This window comes from Triticum aestivum, chromosome 3A, assembly GCF_018294505.1.
Source record: "Triticum aestivum cultivar Chinese Spring chromosome 3A, IWGSC CS RefSeq v2.1, whole genome shotgun sequence".
Lineage (NCBI taxonomy): Eukaryota > Viridiplantae > Streptophyta > Magnoliopsida > Poales > Poaceae > Triticum > Triticum aestivum.
Genome location: NC_057800.1, coordinates 15,291,561 through 15,299,466, shown reverse-complemented (window position 1 = coordinate 15,299,466; position 7,906 = coordinate 15,291,561).

Here is a 7,906-nt window from a genome sequence, read left to right as displayed (position 1 = left end):
TTTCTTTTCTTTTCTTTTGGGGTCGATCGGAGAAGACCATAATTAAATTGTTGAAGTGGCTCTTATATGCATAATTATTGATCTGACAAAAGAGCCCATATTGCCTTGTCTTCTCCTGTTTATTGAATGCTTGCAGATTCCAGCTTAGTCCAATGCACATGCGCAATTATTATTATTCACATCGTTCGGTCGTGCAAGTGAAAGGCAATTATGACGATATATGATGGACTGACTGAGATGAGAAAGGCTGGTATGAACTCGACCTCTTTTGTTTTTGTAAATATTATTAGTTCATCGTTCCTGATTCAGCCTATTATGAATAAACATGTTTGCAATGACAACTAGAGATCATAGTTTCTTGTGCCATGCTTGATTAGCTATGAGTGATAATGGTTTACCTTGCGTGCCAACATGCTATTGAAATGGTTATGATGTGGTATGATAGGGTGGTATCCTTCTCTGAATGATTTAAGTGACTTGACTTGGCACATGTTCACGCATGTAGTTGAAACAAAATCAACGTAGCCTTCACGATATTTATGTTCATGGTGGATTATATCCTACTCATGCTTGCATTCGGTGTTGATTAATTTTAATGCATGTTCATGATTGTTGTCGCTCTCTAGCTGGTCGCTTCCCAGTCTTCTGCTAGCCTTCACCTGTACTAAGCGGGAATACTGCTTGTGCATCCAACCCCTTAAACCCCAAAGTTATTCCACATGAGTCCACTATACCTACCTATATACGGTATCTACCTGTTGTTCCAAGTAAATTTGTATGTGCCAAACTCTAAACCTTCAAATAAATATCTTGTTTTGTATGCTCGAATAGCTCATGTATCAACTAGGGTTGTCCGTATCTTCCATGTTAGGTGGGTTATTCTCAAGAGGAGTGGACTCCGCTCCTCACTCATGAGAAAGTGGCTGGTCACCGGGATGCCTAGTCCCATGCTTTATGCAAACTAAATCAAAATAATTGTGAACAAAACTCCCCCTGGGACTCTTGTTAGTTGGAGGCACTCGTTGTTTCGAGCAAGCCATGGATTGATGCTTCTTGGTGGAAGGGGGAGTATAAACTTTACCATTCTGTTTGGGAACCACCTATAATGTGTGTAGCATGGAAGATATCGTCATCTCTTGGTTGTTATGTTGACAATGAAAGTATACCGCTCAAAATATTATTCATCTCTATTTCAAAACCGAGCTCTGGCACCTCTACAAATCCCCGCTTCCCTCTGCGAAGGGCCTATCTATTTACTTTTATGCTGAGTCATCATCCTCTTATTAAAAAGCACCAGTTGGAGAGCACCGGTGTCATTTGCATTCATTACTGTTAGTTTACATTGAGTATGACTTGACTGGATCTCTTTTACTATGAATTACAATGTCTAGTCAGTCCTTGGTCTTTAAAGGTGCTCTGCATTTATGTTTTGCAGTCTCAGAAAGGGCTAGCGAGATGCCATCTTGTTATATCATATTATGATTGTTTTGAGAAAGTGTTGTCATTTGAGATTTATTATTATTGCTCGCTAGTTGGTTATGCCATTGATATGAGTAAACTTGAGACCTAAGCGTTATTGCGGATGTGGTTAGTTATAATCTTTGCTGAAAACTTGAATGCTGGCTTTACATATTTACAACAACAAGAGCAAACAGAGTTTGTAAAAGTTTTTCTTTATCACTTTCAGTTTATCAACTGAATTGCTTGAGGACAAGCAAAGGTTTAAGCTTGGGGGAGTTGATATGTCTCCGTCGTATCTACTTTTCCAAACACTTTTGCCCTTGTTTTGGACTCTAACTTGCATGATTTGAATGGAACTAACCCGGACTGGCGCTGTTTTCAGCAGAATTACCATAGTGTTATTTATGTGCAGAAACAAAAGTTCTCGGAATGACCTAAAACTTCATGGAGCAAATTTTTGGAAAATATAAAAAAACCTGCAAAAGATGAAGGCCAGGGGCCCACCACCTGTCCACGAGGGTGGGGGCGCGCCCCCCTTCCTCGTGGGCCCCCTGGAGCTCCTCCGACTCCAACTCCAACTCCAACTCTATATATTATGTTTCAGGGAGAAAAAATCAGAGAGAAGAATTCATCGCGTTTTACAATACGGAGCCACCGCCAAGCCCTAAAACCTCTCGGGAGGGCTGATCTGGAGTCCGTTCGGGGCTCCAGAGAGGGGAATCCATCGCCATCGTCATCATCAATCATCCTCCATCACCAATTTTATGACGCTCACCGCCATGCGTGAGTAATTCCATCGTAGGCTTGCTGGACGGTGATGGGTTGGATGGGATCTATCATGTAATCGAGTTAGTTTTTTTAGGGATTGATCCCTAGTATCCACTATGTTCTGAGATCGATGTTGCTATGATTTTAGATCTGAACCTATTATGTTTTCATCAATATATGAGAGTTCTGGATCCTATCTTGCAAGTCTATAATCACCTATTATGTGTTATGATCCGTTAACCCCGAAGTGACAATAATCGGGATACTTACCGGTGATGACCGTACTTTGAGGAGTTCATGTATTCACTATGTGTTAATGCTTTGTTCTGGTACTCTATTAAAAGGAGGCCTTAATATCCCTTAGTTTCCGTAAGGACCCCGCTGCCACGGGAGGGTAGGACAAAAGATGTCATGCAAGTTCTTTCACATAAGCACGTATGACTATATTCAGAATACATGCCTACATTACATCAATGAACTGGAGCTAGTTCTGTGTCACCCTAGGTTATGATTGTTACATGATGAACCGCATCCGACATAATTCTCCATCACTGATCCATTGCCTACGAGCTTTCCATATATTGTTCTTCGCTTATTTACTTTTCCATTGCTATTGCTATCATCACTACAAAATACCAAAAACATTACTTTTACTATCACTACCTTTTGCTACCGTTACCACTACTATCATATTACTATGCTACTAAACACTTTGTTGCAGATATTAAGTTTCCAGGTGTGGTTGAATTGACAACTCAGCTGCTAATACTTGAGAGTATTCTTTGGCTCCCCTTGTGTCGACTCAATAAATTTGGGTTGAATACTGTACCCTTAAAAACTGTTGCGATCCCCTATACTTGTGGGTTATCAAGTATCGAGGGTTACCAGAACCCCCCCAGAGGTTATTGGGCCTCATGGGCCCAATTGGTGGAAGATGAGAGGTGGCCAAGGGGCAGCTGCGCGCCCCTCCCCTCCCAAGTCCGAATTGGACAAGGAAGGGGGGCGGGCCCCCTTTCCTTTCTTCCTATTTCTCCTACCCTCTCCTCTCCTACTCCAACATGGAAGGGGGAAGTCCTACTCCCGATGGGAGTAGGACTCCTCATGGGGCGCGCCAAGGGTGGCCGGCCCCCTCCCCCTCCTCCACTCCTTTATATACGGGGAGGGAGGCACCCCCTAGAGATACAACAATTGATCTCTTGGATCTCTTAGCCTTGTGCGGTGCCCCCCTCCACCATAATCCACCTCGATAATATCGTAGCGGTGCTTAGGCGAAGCCCTGCGTTAGTAGAATATCATCATCGTCACCACACCATCGTGATGATGGAACTCTCCCTCAAAGCTCAGCTGGATCGGAGTTTGAGGGACCTCATCGAGTTGAACGTGTGCAGAACTCGGAGGTGCCGTGCTTTTGGTACTTGATCGGTCGGATCATGAAGACGTATGACTACATCAACCGTGTTGTGTTAACGCTTCCGCTTTCGGTCTACGAGGGTACGTGGACACACTCTCCCCTCTCGTTGCTATGCATCACCATGATCTTGCGTGTGCGTAGGAATTTTTTTGAAATTATTACGTTCCCCAACACCGCCGTGATCGATTCCCCCTCCGACGGAGCTCCGGAAAAGGCCCCAAGATGGGATCTCTTGGGGACACAAGGTTGCGGCGGTGGAAATAGGGTTTCGTGGTGCTCCTGGATGTTTTCGGGGTATATGAATATATATAGGAGGAAGAAGTAGGTCGGTGGATCCATGAGGGGCCCACGAGGGGGGAGGGCGCGACCAGGGGGGTAGGCGCGCCCCCCTGCCTCGTGGCCTCCTCGTTGGTTGCTTGACGTCCACTCCAAGTCCCCTGGATCACGTTTGTTCCAAAAATAACTCTCCCTAAGGTTTTATTCCGTTTGGATTCCATTTGATATTCCTTTTCTGCGAAACACTGAAATAGGCAAAAAAACTGTAATTTGCACTGGGCCTTGGGTTAGCTGGTTAGTCCCAAAAATAATATAAAAGTGTATTAATAAGCCCATTAAGATGCAAAACAGATAATATAATAGCATGGAACAATAAAAATTATAGATACGTTGGAGACATATCAAGCATCCCCAAGCTTAATTCCCGCTCGTCCTCGAGTAGGTAAATGATAAAAAAAGAATTTTTGATGTGGAATGCTACCTAGCATAATTCTCAATGTAATTTTCTTTATTGTGGCATGAATGTTTAGATCCGAGATATTCAAGACAAAAGTTTAATATTGACATAAAAATAATAATAGTTCAAGCATACTAACTAAGCAATCATGTCTTCTCAAAATAACATGGAAAAAGAAAGTTCATCCCTACAAAATCATATAGTTTGGTCATGCTCCACTTTCGTCACACAAGAATGGTCTCATCTTGCACAACCCTGATGACAAGCCAAGCAATTGTTTAATACTTTAGTAATCTCAAACTTTTTCAACTTTCACGCAATACATGAGCGTGAGCCATGGATATAGCACTATGGGTGGAACAGAATAATGATAGGGGGTTATGTGGAGAAGACAAAAAAGGAGAAAGTCTCACATCGACAAGACTAATCAACAGGCTAGGGAGATGCCCATCAATTGATGTCAATGCAAGGAGTAGGCATTGCCATGCAACGGATGCACTAGAGCTATAAATGTATGAAATCTCAACAAAAGAAATTAAGTCGGTGTGCATCCAACTTGCTTGCTCATGAAGATCTAGGGCATTTGAGGAAGCCCATTGTTGGAATGTACAAGCCAAGTTCTATAATGAAAAATTCCTACTAGTATATGAAAGTGACAAAAAAAGAGACTCTCTATCATGAAGAACATGGTGCTATTTTGAAGCACAAGTGTGGAAAAAAGGATAGTAGCATTGTCCCTTTTTATTTATTTTCTTTTTTGGGCCTTTTTTATTTGGCCTTTCTTCTTCTTTTTTCTTTCCTTTTTTTTATTTGGGACAATGCTCTATTAATGTCGGTGTACTAGAGTAGGGGTACCCTAGTATCCCGAACTTGTGCATGGGCAGTCGCAGCATCCCGCGGCAAGGCTTGCCGGGTGACCGCCAAGGTCCTCCGTGGTTCCTTTGGAGCCATTCAAGGACAAAGTATCCAAGCCAAGGAGACAAGACCCCGGCAAGAGGAGCTTGCCGGGAAGGCCAACCAAGGCATCTCAAGGAACTTGCCGCGACGCGCCACGCGTCCCGGCAAGGCCCGGTGAGCGACAAGCTCCCGGACACGACAAGACAACGACCGCGGCAAGGCGCTTACCGCGGCAAGCCACCACTCTGTGCCCGCGCTCCAGCACATCCACCAACGTGTCACTCTGGGACCCTTCCAGGTGTACGTGGCGGGAGGCTGTGCAGCTAGCGGTGCGCGGTGGCAAGCGGCACTGACAAGATTGCCATCGTGGCGAGCGGTGGCGTCCCTGACGGTCCCTTTTGCACTATTTAGGCGACGCAGACGGGCATTTAATGCCCTGGTCCCCTGCCGTCAGGGTTAGGTATGATACACTGTAGCAGGTAGCTGTACCAACCGCAACACCTTTCCATTTTTACCCTTGTCTACGTTGCCACCTGTCGGTGACCCCTTGAGCATATAAAAGGAGGCCCATGCGCATTGTAGAGGGGAGGAGGCGGGAGGAAGAGAACACTCACGCTCGGTCTCGTTGGCTGCTGGGGTGTACTGTAGCACTCCGCGCTCCCGAGCAAGAACTCAATACAAACCACAAAGCAGGAGTAGGGTTTTATGCATCTGTGCGGCCCGAACCTGGGTAAACTGCTCGTGTGCTTCGCCTCGATCCGCTCTTCGTGCGACCCTCGCCCCCGCCGAACCGAAAGGGACTCGGTCCGCCGGTCCCATAGGTGCTCGTGGATTAGTCCCCCGACATCTTTGGCGCGCCAGGTAGGGGCGTCGAGGTTGTGTGAACCAGATCCGGCGTTCACACGAGCTAGATGTTCATCATCTTCATCGACATGCCGCCGAAGAAGAAGGCTTCGGAGGCGGCTGCTCCGTCCGCGCCGAACCCACCACCACCGGAGCAAACGGCTGATGGGGCAGACGCCGGCGGAAGAACGGGCGTCGACGAGGGAGCTCACGGTGCTGCCAGGTCCAAGGACAAGGCTGCGCTGCCCATCGGCGGCGTAGCCGGCTCCCACAATGACCGGGCGCACTCCAAGACCTCGGCGTCCGTACATGCACCGCGCCCATCTCAGGAGGCGCGGGACCGGCAGCGTCATGGTACTCACGGTACCATGCATTTGCTGGACCAAGATCGAGCTGGTGGATCTCGGAGTGCTCAAGACCAGCATGCACGCTAACATGCTGGCACGAGCGAGGCACGGTCGCCTGGACGGGATACTGCTCCTTCTAACATAGTTAGAAGTCCGAGCATATCCCGCTCTTCGCACCGTTCGCCACCGCCACCCGCCACTACAGCCGAAGCTTTGGCGCGAGCTCAACTGCTCCTGGACTACCCTCCAACGGCAGACAAGATTGACGACTGGAGGGCCACCATTCAGAGTCTCATCGGCTTCGCCAACGGCGACACTCAACGGCAACCGAGCACGTCGCAGCCGCGACAAGTCAGCCAGGCACGAGCCGGTGGCGACAAGACCGGTGGAGGTGCAACCACTGTGCACTCTCCGCCCCGAAGGCCAAGATCGCCGACTCGCCGGATCCACCTCGACAGCGACTCCACCGCGTCATCAGATCCACGAGCTCGTCGCGATCAGCGCCAAGTTCTTCACGAACGACAGCAAGAAGACGACCGTACTCGCATCGAGCGCCGAAGAGAAGCGCGACGTCAATCGGACCAGCGCGCTGGGCCCTCTGTCGACATGCATGCGCCAGGGGAACCAGGCGACTTGCCTTACGCGGTAGGTTGCCCTACGTTTATTCGTGAGCTGCGGCAAGTCCAGTGGCCTAGCACGAAGAATTTCAAGCCAGACGTACCAGAGAAGTACGACGGCAAGTCGCATCCGTCGGAGTTCCTCAGCATCTACACCATCGTAGTGCAGGCTGCCGGGGGGCGGGACGACAAGATCCTTGCCAACTACTTCCCGCTGGTGCTCAAGCCCAACGTCAGGTCCTGGCTCATGCACTTGCCGGACAACTCCATATCCTCCTGGGCAGACCTATGCCATCAGTTTGTCGGCGCCTTTACAGGCGGCCACATACCTCATGGCCAAGAGAGTGACCTTCATCTGCTCGCCCAGAAGGAAGGAGAGCCCCTGCGCAAGTACATTCAGAGATTCAGCCGTGTACAGCACAACATCCCAGATGTCCACCCTGCCGCGGTCATCAGCGCGTTCCATCAGAACGTGCGTAACCGCAGGATGCGGGAGGAGATGGCGATGTGCAAGATCAGAGACGTCAGTGAGCTGTATGCCCTGGTCGACAAGTGTGCACATGCTGAGGAAGGGAGGAAACTCCCGGGAGAGAATACAGGAGCAGGAGGATCTGACAGCGAGGATGCTACCCGGCAAAGAAAAACCGGCGGCGGAACAACAGGAAGAAGAAAGGCAAAGATGTGCTAGTCATTGAGCAGTCCGGCAACGAAGGTGGCACCAAGAAAGCCAAAGCTGGTAGCTCCGGCAAGGAGATTGCTGCATGCACCAACTGCCAGACTGTGGCGGTCGCCGACAAGCAGGACGGCACCGACAAGCAGTACTGCAAGA